Below are 16,126 nucleotides of genomic sequence, written 5' to 3' on the forward strand. Positions count from 1 at the left end.
GAGTTCGAAAAAGTCTCTCTCACAAAGTACATTAGACGAGAAACGCGAATATACTACTATCTAAGCCCGCAGAGGAGAAGCGCCCGCAAGGGATCCGGTAAGAGGGCGACCGGAGGAAGGTTCGCCGTATTGCTGTGCTCTTTTGTTCGGGTTCCCCAGCGAACGCGTCACTTTTGTAATATAATGAAAATGGGACGTAGGGTGGGAAAATAGTACAATAACGGTACGAGATGCTTAGAAACGGTATTTTCTCTCCATACGGCAAAGAAAAGTGGCTCTTGTGGTGTCTTTATTCTGAGGAAATTGCCACTTCTTGCTTCAAAATGCTTATACGCTTCAAAATTTAGTGAAAATCCTTTTATTTTTGGCGGACTAAATCGAATTATGTCTCATAAAAATATCAATACAACGCTATAGCCGGCATATTGGTATTTCAATGTAGTGGCCACATTTTAGAAGAATAATTGGATTTCTCTGAAGAGGTTTATTTTGAAAAAGGCATTTACTGATGCGTCTAGTTTATTATGAGTAAAAATTAGTACTAAGTACGTAATTATTTCATGTATACCGAATAATTGAAAAAATATTGGAAGCAATATATATACAAATCGGGCATTAACGGATGATTATCTCTTTGATTTAGTAAACCTACTTGCTAATTTCGAGAGAAGACTGTTACAAGTTTTTGCCATTTCATGAATACAGAAAGAATAAGGCTCTGAAATAGAATAAAAAATAGGCCCTTTTAACATTTCCATCACCGAAGGACTTCATTTTATAAAATATAATATTGCTAAATTATTTTCAAATATTTTTGACCGATTACTTGTCGAGAGTAAATTGTAATGATGTAATATTTATAGTACGGAGAAAGGTGTAAGTAGATATTTTTCAGTGAATTTACGAATACGTCGATGAATCGTCAATATTCGTCAATAATCATGAATACTTTTTTTGTCTGATTATCTCAATTGATCAGAAAATATAAATGTACGCTAATGCGCATTTATGACCATTACCTTTAATACAATAACTTAAAAAGTGATACCAACAAGATAGAGGTAATATAGTAAAAGTGTTTCTTCAAGATGATTGTAGCGATGCGCAACCTTCTTAATTCTATCCTGGCTCATAAGGTCCAGGTTTTTTGTGAGGAAAAGGAACCCTATAACAGATATGTCTTTGACGTCACGGTTTTCCAAAGCCAATTGTTCTCGGCTACCAAAATATGAGGGGTACGAGTGGCCTGTAATGGGGTTTGGACACGCCTGGCGAGGGAAGTTGGGTCGTGGTGAAGTTTCTGAGCTTTCAACGATATGGCTTCCTCGTTCGAGAACCACGCATCAACCGTACTGTTTACAAGACGGAGGAACCAATACTGCGAATTTTTAAGTGGAGCTTCCCCTGATCATTGCGCAGAAAATAACGCAAATCGAATTACACAGAAGGACATGGATGATTTTTCGCCATCCCATTAGGAGCTGTAACATCGGGTCATTGGGGTGTGAAATTCTGAAGTATGCTACGCACCATAGGCGATCCATGTCGGGGTATTTTTATTGCGATTATTGTCGCCTTCGCAAGAGTCCTTAAGCGATCGAGATTTTTTTCTTCATGGATCCTTGTATTATTTTTTTACCCATATTTTCAATAGTTGACTGCTATAAAGGAGACAAAAAATCTAAATTAAGTTAGCCACCGACTTCTATGCCCTAAAAAGGTATTTCATACGCATCTCTCAAATTATAATCACATGTATTACTATTTCATCTGCATCTATTTAGTACCCCGCAAGCCGCCTTAAAGGCGTGTGGCGGGGGGTGATCGGACACCAGCCGTTTACATATAAAAAGAAAATACTCTTACGAATTTATGATTAGCATTTATTTACGAGAGCTTTTTTGTAGAACAAGGTGCTAGATACATTATATGAACATTGATGGGAAGTATTCAATTTTAACCCGCCTTACAAATGAATAATCTCAGTGAAATTGAATGTAACTGAAAGCCAGCAGGTTTCGTGGAACACTAAATTAGGCTCCGAGTGTTCAAAATGAAGTTCTCAGCCATTGGTTCGAAAAATAGAGAGAAATTCATTGTCATTGTCACAGTATATTTACTAATGATCAGAAGTATCTAGAGTTTAGGCAAAATTTGGACTAAACTCCTAGAAATTTTGATTATTAATAAATAGAGGTCAAGATAAGAAAAAAATCTAGCATATTTGCTTATCTGGTGCTTTAATGTCCCCATGCCGTAATGCGTCTGTGTGGTCAAACTCTAATTTTTCTTTACAAACTCGCGTTTTACACTTGTCTTTTCGAAAGACTTTCGTTTAGGTAAAATATATGTATAAATTAGGTTTAATCACTGACAGGTGTGTCTATGTAATATGCCTCAATTTTCGAAGGTAAGGTTTTGGTTCATCATGGTGGATAGTGTAGTGTATCGAAACGGGTGCGTAGGTGTCCTGAATATCCCCTTCAAAAAAACTCGTTAAAACCCTTACGCGTCGTGCCATTCCTCTTCACGTTTCTGAAACGGCTGTTCAGCGCCGTCAAAAACATGTTTGTTGGGTTAAGGAAACATGAGCGTTAATGACAAAAGTCTGGGGAACACGTATCATCTGAGTAAAAAAAGGTGTCAAACACCGAATTTTAATTTTCATCATACATCCAGCCTGTCCTATCTTTTTTTCGCCATAATTACGTCGGAATAATTCATATTGTAAAATTTTTTCTGGGATCAAATAGATAAAATACGTGGCTTTGGCACTTATATTTACTCTTCCGTAAAGTCAGTGAGGCCGATTCCTTTGTGCAAGATAATTATTGGGAATAAGAATGATTAGTACAGGGATACTTTGTGCTCCATTAAATTTTTATCCATTCAGTCATAATTAATCGCTGATCCTCAAATTACGCAGAATATTTTTAAATTCCTGTCTCACTCGTATTTTCCAAATAACAGGAAAAGGAGAGAGAGAGTTAATTAATCTTTTTTTGGAAATGGCACGCATTTATAACTGCTGCTGATTGAATTGTAATCATGCTTTGTTCAATATTTACGTTCAATAATTCCGATATTGATTGTACCAGCTTCAATCTTTGAAAACATTAGCACATGATATATTTCAATTTTATGAGCCTCAATGTCCGAACATTAGTAATTATATAAATCAAAGTAAACATAGTTAGCCAAACTGTATTTTACCAGTACATTAAACATCTTGCGTATTTTTTTATGTGGTATGACTTCAACCTAACATCTCACCGTTCACTTGCGGCTATCCGCAAACGATCAATTACATTTGCCGATTAGGAAACTTAAAAATTGCAGCAGTTCTCGAAATTTGGAATTTTTTATTTTTAAAATGATTTTCGCTGTTATATAAAAGGAATTGAAGTAAGGCCCGGAATAAAACTTAATGGCAGTCGATTGTGCTGTCAAAATGTTTTGAACTTTTTTAGCTATATTTTTTTATAAAATAAATTTGATGTGGCGGTTTCATATAAATTCTTGCCAAGTGATAGAATCCATATCAGCTTTAAACATGAGGTCTATATAAAAAATGATTTAGGACATTATTTATTACTGCTCTCTCTGACGGATTCTTACTTTTTTGCTAATTGAATATAGCTCTAGGGTTTAACAAAGAATTCAGTGCCAAAGTAAATTGTCTATATTGATATTCAGTGATTGCCGGCATTGATATGCTAGTTATTTGTCGAAGCGTTGAAGTCAATGGACAGCACGACCTGCTTTGAAAACCTTTTAAGTGTTTCTTTTTCACAGCATTCTCATTTTGTTCCTCTGTTTGTAGCTTGATTCCGCATTTATGCTTCACTTTCCGCCTTGAAAATTTCAAACCTATGTAGTTGTTTCAATATAATATTAATAAATGTATTTTATGGCCCCATAAAACTTTTTATAGCAATCGAGATTGGAACTTAAGGTAACCCCTGAGGCTCAAGTCTGTTGTTGGCATCTTAATGATATTCAGATTATTGAATGAAAATGCTTTATCGATGAACTGTCGTTGCGTAAGAAAAATATTGGTACCGAAAAAACAAAGAAGCGTATATATATTTTATAAAATTGAAAGAAGGAATATTTGCGAAAATACCCCATGTTTTTGCTGGTTATTAGGTAATTTATGTTTTAATTTTCTCTCTCGATGGGTTTCAATACTCTCTTTCAATATTTACTGCAAATAGTGATGCATGATGATTGCTCTCTAACGAAATAATGAAGCATTTTTTCTATTTCACCGCAAATTTTGTGGTATTTTGACCAGGTATTCCGAGCTTCGGTGTGAAAGGTGTCGTATTATAAGCCTCCCTTAAAATACCTCAACATGTGTGTCGATAGACAAGTGTAAATCGCTTAATCTTCATCAATGAAGCCAGCGAATTACTTGATTCTTAAAAGGACTATTAATCGGCGAGAATTTCTCTGAAAGTGTGTATTGGTTGTGCGTTAACAGATCCTGAGTAACAGAATTAATTTTAGTATTACGACCCTTTCTGAGAATTAGGATGCTATTCTTCATTCGTCTTCTCTAGCCTATCTATGTCGAATTAATGGGCGAGCGTGCATTAAACGGTCTAGAAAGGGTCTTTATCGGGTAACTAGGATTTTAAGACCGGAAGTATCTAGCCTGAAGGAGTCGGATGGGAATTCCGAAGGAAGGACTTAGGAAAAAGCTGGGGAGGGTGTTCGTCGGCGATATTTAATTTCCTCTCACGAACGCTTTCACGTTCTGCGAACCTTCCTCTACCAAGTCATTAAAGCATCAGCCCTCCCAGGGTTTTGTCCCTTTCCCTAGACCTCCTCGTTTCACTGAGGTCCTCCGCTTAATTAAGCACGGAATAGCGCTCCGCGCGAATTCGCTCGCGGAAGATAGAGGTTTTACGCGGGAAGAGAAAATATTACCGGGCGATATTGCGATGAATCTACTGCTATTAACGACACAATTTACCATAAAAAATCACCTTTCGGGTAGGTGTAGTGACTAGAGTATTGGCCTCCCACACTGTGGGCTAGGGTTCAAATCCCAGTGGTGGCAGATATTTTTCAGGGACTGCCCGATCCCAACTTGAGCGCACTTCAAGTACAATATTCCGTCCGTCGCATGGGATGTTAAGCTACGGTCACCTTGGCGCCTTTTGTTGAGAGCAGGCTAATTCCGAAACCAGGTTTCTTTCCACCCTTCTTTCCCTACTCTTCCATGTGGCATTAGTAGCCTTCGTTGTCACTCGCCTCCACCAATTACTATAGCAAATCAAAGTCACCAAGAAGCACACTTAAAACCTTATCCAATGCATTGCATCACCATGACATCATTCTGCATCACAAAACTTATTTTCAGTCGCGCGATAATTGGCTTTGCCTGCGGAAGGATACAATTGGACACCCTTGTACTTCGGGGAGATCAAATACTATGCGATATTATGCTAGCGCTATGGAAATTCTGAATAACTACTTGCGCACTTTTTGGTGTTCTCATTCTCTTAGTTCCCCCATGTTATAACATTTTGATTCTTGCTTCCAGTGGTCGTCAAGTAAACAAGTTTGATTGACTCTTTAAAGACCAAACTAATTTAACTATTGATTTTTATTCCTTTTTTGCATATCCCAATTTATTTTACAACCAATCAAAGGATATTATGAGAGAAAACCTGGACACAATTTTTTAAACGCGTTTTCAAATATGTTCCCAAATGGGAACACGCCGCAATATTTTGTTATTACTTGAAAAATAAATGTACACTTGCCTAGTGAATTAAGTTTAACAATGTTCTATATACTGATCTTTTAAATAAATGATCATTTGTTACTGGAGAGCGATTGTAGAGAAAAATGTTGAATTAACCGCACACCCACCACAAATTTGATGAAAATGATCAATTTTGAAAATGTATAATTCACATCCAATGTATACACAAGTCATGCGATTCACTTTTTTTAAAATGCTTCCATGCCTAATTCACATAATAAAAGCTATAAAATTAATCACAGATGCGAAATATTGTTTTCATGAATTTTTATAAATCTGTTCACAAATTGGTCTGTAAACGGTCAATAAAAATAAACTTTCCATTAAAAATTCCAAATCCCTTAATGGTAAATAAATTTTGACAGGGTATCGTATTTACAAACCTTTTAAAAATGAGAAATCTAATGTAATAGCTTGCATGACTCTTCACAAGGTTCAGGTCTGGTGATCAAAATCCTGTTTTAGCTGGCATCCTAGGGTTTATACTTGATAAAATATCATATCATATTGGTTTAAGGATCGCGAGATTAATTTTTGTTTTTTTTTCTTTCAGCAAGGATTGAAAAATCTGAAATTAGCCATTTTCTTCTCAGAGGAGACTGCTAATTGTCCGACTGCATCGATTTGCTTGCAGTGGTGAGTTTGCTTAATTCTAGAGATACTTTTATTTTTATTTGATTTATATTTTTCTCAATTTTTCAAACTCGTTGATTTCATATCAAAAGAAATGATATTTATTGAAAATAATTTTGTACAAAAATTTTATTGGTAGTTACCATGCCTGATGATTTAGCTTACTATGATTTGTTCAGGCGAATTTGCAAAGCCCAGTGAATTTTGAATTGTTAATTAAGTATAAAATTAACTGCTACAAAGGAAATTCTGTAATGGTGATAGGGGTGAGGAAGCGTACAGAGTACCGTAGGGCAAAGGCAAGAACGCTGGGTGTTACATACAAATGCATAGATAAAACACTGGAAAGGTAATGGAAGAGATAGTTAATCTAAATTAAAATACTTAATTTTAGAGACATATTGATAAAAAGAGCCATTACGTGGCTTAATAATATGATTTTGGCACGAAAAAATGAAGCAATGCACGAAAATAATTTTTGTATGGTTTAAAATAGCAGTAATTTTACATATGATAAGATTGAAAATATTTGAAAGATCTTCATAGCTTTGGAATATTATCAGTTAATGAATTTAATACAGTAACTTACATCATAATATACATGCCTTTATATTTATAACAAATAAATATTTATTATATGTAGTATTTTTGTGTTCCATAATTATCTAATAACCTTTTCCTTACTATTTTCCTTACTATTCAAATTCATCAGATTGAACTAACCCACTGAAGGTGAGCGTGAGTTGTTCTCCAAGTAATTGCCGCCAAAATTCTGCAGCCACTTTAAGTCATTTTCTTCAATCAGTCGTTAACAGTTTTGGCGATAAAAATCGCATATTATCTACATTATCGAGAATTAGACGAAAAATTTTGTCTACATGTATTTTATGCGTACGAATTATCGAGTACCTATTTAATGAGCCTGGAGCTGTTGAAGCTTTAAACCTGTGCGGGAAGAATTAAGAAAAACAAATTCTCGGCGCAATTTCGAAACTTGAATGTCACAAAACTGCAGTTGAGCACGTCAACCACCCCAACACAACCCCCTCTCTGACTCCATCCTTTCCCTGGCCTCGATCCTCAGCACGACACTTGACCCACATCCCGCCATTTATGATGCCGAACCCGTCTCCTCATTCACGTTCTTTCACCCACCATGAAACCTCCACCTCACTCCCGGACGTTCTCCCAGCGTAAAGAAGAGGTGAACCTCCCTCTGTATATCGCCGCTAGCCAGTCGGCTCCCTTCCACTTCGCGAAAGTAAAGTTGCCAACAAAAAAAAAAACGGGAAAAAATGAAAGGGTCACATCTTTCTTCTGCTTTTCTTCCCTGGCTTACCTCCAAAGCGCCTTCAATACCGCCTCTCCTCTCAAACCATCGCTAATAACCTTCTCGAGGGGGAAAAAATCCTGGCGAGCTGGACAGCGGCTCTTCGGACTATGCCTCGTGTCTCGTCGGAGAGGAGGTTGTGTCAAGGAGATGGCCCTCTGCGAAAGATAAGGGAGAAAGCGGTGGGTGATACCGATGTAGTAATGGAGGCCGATTTCCGGGACTCAGCGGAAAATAAACGACGGAACGTCTTGTGTTCTTTTTCGAGGTCGTGACCCTTTCTCCCGAAAGAGGGAAAGAAGCTTTTGGGCTTTTTTCCGCGTCACCACCGGAATGAGGCCGTCTTACCTTTTATCGCTCCATCTTTGAATTTGTTTGGATACAACGTCCCAGATAAGTGGCCGTGGGATAAGGGGTTTACTGCGTCTTTTCCCAAAAGACCCTGGATGGACGTGGGTATCTCGAGAGTCAGGGTCGTAGCGTAGTACATTTTCTGACACTTGACACGAAAGGAGGGAAAAAAAGTTTCTTCCCGATAGAAATACTTTTCCTCGAAGGAAATGGTCTCATTCCTCTTTCATCTCACGTAAGACGCTCTTGAAGGATCCCGTTTTTGAAGGATTTCCCAAAATAGTCAGCTCAAAGAGTGGTGCTGCGTCAGATTTTTTAGCATCAGGAGTTGGTTATGTATCTTGGAATTTCGAGTCTAATCATTTGATATCAAACGATACCAATAGAATTCAGGTTGTATCGCACTAGCAATTACAAAATATTTAATCACGTGTAATACACATATAGGTACCACTCAGATAATTCTGATATAGCAACTGAATGACCTAACCCATCGATACGCCTAAAGGCAACTATTGCTACTGGAACTACTTAAATGGTACTTTGGATATCTAGTTCACTATTTTAGGAAAGTTAATTCTATGTATCAAAAATATTTATGGGTTTTACACTCCCATAGAGAAATCCATAGTGCTTAATATAATTGTTGAAAGATTTAGTATGCGCTTTGGCGGTGCTGAATGATTTTTGTTTGGGTACTAAGTAGTGAGAAATACTTAATGATGAAATGGTGAGTTCAAGTGAAAATCGTATCATGCAATCTAATATTTTGATATCAACATAATATAGGTGATAGTTCCTTTATATGACCTATCTTTTTACTGAATTTTCCCTTAATCTCGAGTTTCCCACTTCCCCTATGTGAACACATACCCACTTAATTTATTCTAGAGCAAATACTGATCAAAATTAGTTTGAGAAAAATCACCTGTTTTGAATGACGTTTGTGGTTGGTTATCTCCCTTCTTAGAAAACTCACTTGGACGTCGGTATCTTGATTTTATTGTACCGTTGTTCCTTTTACTTGTATATTTACTCGCGGAGGGACCTTATTTGTGCTAGTTATTTTCACTTTTTACTCAATAAAAAGCTTGTTTGAGGCATAGTATTTTAACTAGGAAAATCAGCGTTGCACATTTTACAGCAGGAGAGTTACTCTTGCCCTTATTAGCCCATTTCTACGGCTTCATTACCTGTTAACACTCCTTGGTGAGGAAGGGAGGAGAAATTACCGGAATTTCTTGCGGCACACGGGGCAGAAAAGGACTGAGACGTCAGGTACGGGGAAGATCAAAGGAAAGGTCGCTTGCTTGTTGTGAGAAGTTTTAGATGCAGTGATTTTCTCAAAACCCTCATTAACCCCCTCTAAATCTAATTGTGTTGGGCAGTATAGTTTTTTACCCCTGAGAGGCCTATATTTCCTTGCGTTGGTGACGAAAGAATAGGGGGCTCAGCTTGCATAAACTAACAGAACATTTTGTATTGTATGAAAATATTAGCGAAGTGAACCGATAATATACAGATATACCGAATTTTGGTTTATACGCCCCTATAAGAGGGTGTATGTCAATGATTTTTATGAGATGCAGCTGAAATAACGTTGTACCATTATGTGGAAAAATATATTATTATTATGGTACTATAGATTTTACAAAAATATTATGGTTCTCTGTTGGTCACAAAATTATTTATACTTGATAGAAAATTTACAGCATTTCATTATTTATTAACAGTACACTAAATACTTCATTTACAATTTTTATTTGTGCATGAAAGAATATTATTTTTATAAGAATCAGTCTATTTCATGAATGAATTTAGTGAAATATGTAATAATTATCTATGCCTGTGTGACTATTGGTCATTTTCTAACGCAAGATACATTAAATTAGGTTTCGTTTGATCTTCTGCGACGCACTTTTTATACGCTGAAAGTCATACTTCAACCACAAAAAGTTTGGGAACCCCATCTGAGGCCTGTATTCAAGTTCTGCACCCCTAACAGACCGCTTACTCCGCCCATGGGTACAGCCTTAAACGGTAATAGCTCCACCTGTTCTGTTTCTCACACGCATTGCAACGGCTCCCTCGGATAGCTCTCTCAGCAGCATTTTCGCGGTACAGCGGCGTCTGCGACGATAATTACGTCAACGTGCGCGTGACGACATCCTCAACTTCCTCATCCTATATCTTCCTCACCCATCACTCGACACAGCCGCCGCGCTCTGGCGGACCGCCGACACACTCCCGTGCGCTCGCCTCCACGCTTTTGTTTCTCGGCGCGCGCGCGTGCGGAGGGCGTTACGTGTTTGTTTGTGTGCGCGCGGCGTCGAGCGATTGAAATGTGGGAAGTGGCGCCCTGGCAGCTGGCGTTCCTTGCCGCAGTGCACCAACGGGGCATCAAATATAACGGAGCGGACGCGTTGAGTTGTGGGTGGATAGGTATTCCGGTTGGTGTGTGTGCATGCTTGGCATGCGTTTGCGAAAAAAAAACAAACGCCGCACGTTGCCCGTGTCAACTCGAGAGGCTGCCTTTCCCCTCGTTCCCTCTCTATCGCCAGCAGCCCTTGTCCCCAACTCATCCCTACCCTTTCTACCGCCGTCGTCCCATGCGTCCCTGAAAGTTTTCCTGGCCCGTGTTAGACTTCCCTGACTTACGGCGAGGACGATATTGGAATGTGAATAGTGTACACGGTCGCTTGAAAGTCGGGGTTGTAGTACGATGGAGTAGAGCAGGGATTTGAGTTGATCATTACTGGTCCCTATAGTACATTATATCTCGTGCTGTTATTCCTATGTATTTTAATTTTAAGTTATTTTTATTTTTGCTTCATTTTATTACTAGGTTTATTTTAAATGTGGCATTGATTTTACTTATTGGCAGGGGCGTATCCAGGACTTCTTTCCGTGGGGGCCACAAGCAAGGCCCTATCCAGGATTTTTTTCTGGGGGGCCATAAGGATACTTCGTAATATAAAACGAACGCAATGATGATGGGACCGTATTAAAAATCTGGCATATTTTTTAAGGGTCTAGGGGGGCACGTGCCCCCAAGCCCCCACTAAATCCGCCTATTCTTATAGGGGAACTCGGTGCAGGATGGGGTATCAAGTTCAAAATATTAAAAAAAATTAAATATGTGACGTAAAGAAACTCAACTTGTATGTTCTTGTCTTTTAATTTGAAAGAATTTTTAGGTGCAGTACAAACATTTTCTTATTCTTTTTTTAAGCCAAATCACTATACATTTACTCACAAGAACAAAATCATCTGCTTCGGTATTCGCCCCTGCAAACGATTTGTGAGGCCATTTCTTACATTGAACAAGCGACCCAGCCTTCAACAGATTTATAATGAGAATCGCTGCAGTATAAACATAGAATTGTCTCTTTATCCCGTCATTCTTTTTTCCTTTTTTCTTACTTCCTCGTTCTCCCCCAAGAACACGTTTACGCTTACCTAGGAACTGACACCCGAAAATAGCGTTTATTCAAGCGTTCAATTATATGAAACTAACGGTAATTAGACATACTCCAAGTACATACCAATATTTACTGTTATTTAAATGCATGAATATGACTTACTATCAATACAAAATCTTCCGAAGTTTGGAGACAACGGCTAAAATTCACACAACTCACAGTTCACATGTTAACACTCAATTTAATAAAACCAATATGGTTGCAGAAGATGAGCAACAACAGGTTAATCAGTTACGAATACTATCTTATAGCTGGCAGCACCTCCTAGTCGCAAAAAAAAACCAAACTCCATCCTCCCCGTACCCCGCTCTACCCCGTGTTTCCCTACTTCTTTTTCTATTTTTTTAGAGAGGTATTAAAAAAACTTACTTGACCTGCTGTTTCCTAGATATTTACTAATTTTGGACAAAGGAATCGTAGTCTACCCATTTAAGGACATGTCAAGTAGCAAGTATTTAATTTAAATTTGAGAATTGGTAGTGTCACTATTAACAAATAATTTTCCCTAATTATTTTTGCCAAGGTATTTATTGAGTATTGTTACCTGAAATTTAGTATCCTATAAATTATATATGAAATATAAGGTAATCAATTTTGTGGCTCCTGATAATTTTCCCATGATAATACGAGGTCTACATCAAAGAGTGGCGCATAAAAGCTTTTGCGCTTCGGAGATTTATTTTAATCTCGGAAAATGTCAGTATTTATTGTTTACGTGATTCTTCACTCCTCGGTCATATATTTTACTTACAATTAGTTCCTAGTTTCTTTTCTATCACGTTGTCGGTGGAAATTCAAGAAAGCAGGAAGTATACATGGTCCACCCCGATACACATCACATATTCCATTTTGGTTCGTGTTATCTGGATTTCATCCTCAATCACCTCATCCTATTTTGTATTCTCCGAGCGTTCATGGCGCACAGTTGAACAGTCATCACATCCTTTCTTTTTTATTTGTTCCGAGAAAGATTTTTTACCTAAAATTCACTGATTTCTTTCTTGTCTGTCGGTTAATGTTCTACATTTATCCTACACGCTAAAAATTGGATCAATCAATAATAAAAGTACATAATAATATTATATACTAATATGCAACTGTATTACTGTATTAACACAATGACAGCGCGATAAGCAATATATTTTTAAACCTTTAAGAAATATATTTATTCGCAAAAAAAGCCTTAACGTGCTGTTTTTTTCGGCAGGCTTGAGCAGATTTTAACGGGAGCATATAAATGATTGATGAATTATTTGTAACAGCTTATGATGATTATATAGCAGTTCTCCATTGGAACGAAAAATTTTTAATAAAATATTGGGACTTATTTCAAAATATTCTAGTTCAAAACATAAGGCTAATTACTTCTGTTTTTAAACTTTATTCAAGTAGGCAACGTGATATTTTAATAGAACTATTTATTTAACTCTATTTACTTCATTTTGAACAACGTGCTTTTCTAGTATGAGGTATATTAAAACTAGAGTCATGGTAGTTATACATAAATAGACGCTCAAGTATATCAAAATATCCCTAATTTGAAGTCCTGTAACTTTATAATAATCGTTATAAATCGCATATAATTCGTATTTTCATCACTTATGAGAGACAATAGGCACATTAAACTTGACAGGAATCTTTTTGGAATGCATTCCGTCGATACTTTTGATAATTCATTGGGAAATTATTCATATATTTTATATTTTCATTGAATTTATCGGAAAAAAATAATTTTATAATTATCGTCGATAATTATCATTCATAAATGTTGAATGATTCAAATATATTTGCGAATTAAATGCACACCTATTTCTCCTTTCGTGGTAAAAGTCTTATTAATGTTTAAAAAAATTATACTTCTTATTCTCACATGTATGCCTTTAATTCTTATTGGCATCTATGGTGTCTTTATTTGAAGGAATGATTGCGAATAATATCTTTAAAATTAACTGGCCTAAATTATATCTCTCTTAAAGCACCCTTTTGTGGTCATGTAAGAAGAATCGTTTTCGCGCGTTAACGAGAATTATAATTATCTTAAAAATTTACTAACATAGAACTCTTGAAACTACCTATGTTAAGTGAACAACAAGAATTTATTTTCAAAAGGAAAATTGAGTTTGTGAACATTGCTGTGAAAGCCATATTTTTGTTAGCAAATGAAATATTGTGAACATTACGGAATCAACAGCTCCAAAATTCCATTCAGCCCCCCGGGAAATGGTCGTGATATTTCTGAACATTCAATATCAGACTTTTTTAGAATGCAAAAATATCTCTCTTGAAAAATATTCTTCGAAAGGGCTCATGAAGTGATTGGACGATGAGATATCTTCTTTCACTCATCTATTGGTATGATAATGTCTCCTACGTGACCTTTTCGAGATTTATCTTCGTTTTATTGGGGTATGAGAGATATAATTAAACACTGGGCTCAAAAATATTTTCAAGGGAAATGCAGAGCTAAAAATCAATCAATATGGTATCATAAATATCATCGTACGTATAAACAAGTTCCAATTCCTTCGAATTGTAAGGGTCAAAAGGATAAAAACGATATAATGATTTCAATTTTACGACGAAGTTCTATAAGCTCGAGAATATTTTCAGATGGATTTCCATGGATGTACTCCCACGCACAGAAAAAGGGATTACCGTCAAAATCTCATAATACAAATCGAAATGGGGCCATGAATGCGCGTCGTGTTTATTCTGGATATGTATTCGACTCGAATTCCAGAGCGGAAGATAAAAAAAGGACATTTGTGTGCGACTTGCGTCCCGAAAAACGGGAGAACCATTCGAGTCATCCGGAGAATCTCGTCCGGAGAGGGGAAAAAGATGGAATGGAGAGTGAAAGACTTTGCAGACGACGGAAAGCGACTCTGAATTTCATTGTGCGCTGGCATATATGTATCTGGGGGAAATTTTGAGAGAGAGAAACGGAGAGGAAGGGTAGCTATTAAACTTGCAGTATTACCCCTCATTCTCCAATCCAGAGCCGTCGTGCAGCAGCCTATCCGGGGAATGTGTTGTCCAAAACCGTTCCCTCACACCATTGCGCCACACTCCCTCGAGGGTTTGTGTGGAGAATGCGGAATTCGCTTCTTTTTTGTCCCCATTCTCGGCTCCCATTCACGACTCCCTTCCCTCCCCGCCCTGGTATTCCGTAGTTGCCAGATTGGGCAGTGTGTCTCCAATTCGGTCCAGGTCAGAGCTGGAGTGCTGTTGTTGTCGAGATGTTCCTAGATTTGTATCACTTAGAGCTTTCATCAGTCCAGCAAATCGCTAGTTAACTGAATGATCACCTGGATGCAGTAGTGGTAATTTCCTCAGTAACATGCTCTAACTAATTCCCTGCCTATTGCATTTCAATTGTTAACTGCTGTTTGCTAGTGGCTGACAAACATTTGGATACAGCAGTTCAACGTGTTAACAGTTCAGCACTTTCTCTCATTCACTCTTTCGTTCCCAAGTTGTATAGAAAATTTATTAGACTTCTAATCAAAGTATTAGTTCTAATCATAGTATTTATGTTTTTAATGATATCGATCAATAATGTGATTTCCCTTTAATACGTGGCCGTTAAGGTGAAAATAATTTTAGTTATTAATATAATAAATTTATAGGGCTTTAATGAATATAAAAACAACGCTTCTGTTCAGTCAATCAGTGTCACATTGATGCAAATATTCAAATAACTGCTTATTTATGATAATTTTGAAAAACCACATCGTAGTATTACCCTCTGAGAATCTGTCTTAAGCCTTTACATTCATTTCCTTCGCTAAGCACTTCCACATTTATTCATGCTTTACTATTGAAAAAATTGGATCTATTAATCGTTATCATTACTGAATAATTCTTAAATACATCGATTAATGTCGAAGAGGAAATTTAGCATCTTATATTTTCCAAATGTCTACGATCAAAACTGCTGAATTGAGTCGTTCATAAGAATATTTTCCTCTTAAATTACCCTGAAATGGAAGATACAGTGCCAGGCGTGATACGGTGGAAATCTTTGATATTCAGTTTAGTAAAACCACTTGCCTGCCTCCACACACTTTTATTTAAACCACGGTCGGTTTAAATAAAAGTGTTTGGAAACAGACAAGTGGTTTTACTTAGCTGAATACCCTGTAAAGGTTTCAACCTTGAACTTAAGCTGTTTCACTTTTCTAAACCAAGGTTAAACATTTACAGCAGTATCTCAAGTGTGATGTTTAAATTCTCGTATAGAAAAAATCCAATTAGAAAATTTCAGAGTCAAAAATGATGCACGCCAAAAATACTTCATTGAATGATTATTTTATACGTGAGACGGAATGGAAGTCTTCATTCATTATGCCTCTCGACGAAATTGAAAAAAATAATCATGTCTTGAAAGGCGATCACAATTGGTCCTCTTCGAGCTGTCAAGATGAGGGAGGGTTCCTTCTTTCTTTTTGGCGGCACAATGTATCCTCCCGGATCCGGCAACACAGCTCCCGTTCCCCGCCGACCGCCCCGTTCCCCCGATATCCTCCCACCACCTCCGTTCATTCACCC

At 37.2% G+C, this 16,126-nt stretch overlaps 1 protein-coding gene across 3 annotated transcripts in view; it reads left to right on the forward strand.

The window, feature by feature from the left end:
• LOC124156120 (calbindin-32) overlaps positions 1-16,126 on the forward strand; it is a 262,639-nt gene that overhangs the window by 55,508 nt on the left and 191,005 nt on the right. For 2 of the 3 annotated variants that reach the window (XM_046530454.1, XM_046530456.1), the window contains exon 2: positions 6,333-6,415. The exons of the other annotated variant lie outside the window; for it this stretch is intronic. The gene's annotated coding sequence lies outside the window, so the exon portion shown is untranslated. The remainder of the gene's footprint in view (positions 1-6,332; positions 6,416-16,126) is intronic. 3 annotated transcript variants of the gene reach the window in all.

Source organism: Ischnura elegans, chromosome 3 (assembly GCF_921293095.1).
Source record: "Ischnura elegans chromosome 3, ioIscEleg1.1, whole genome shotgun sequence".
In the NCBI taxonomy this organism is placed as follows: Eukaryota; Metazoa; Arthropoda; class Insecta; order Odonata; family Coenagrionidae; genus Ischnura; species Ischnura elegans.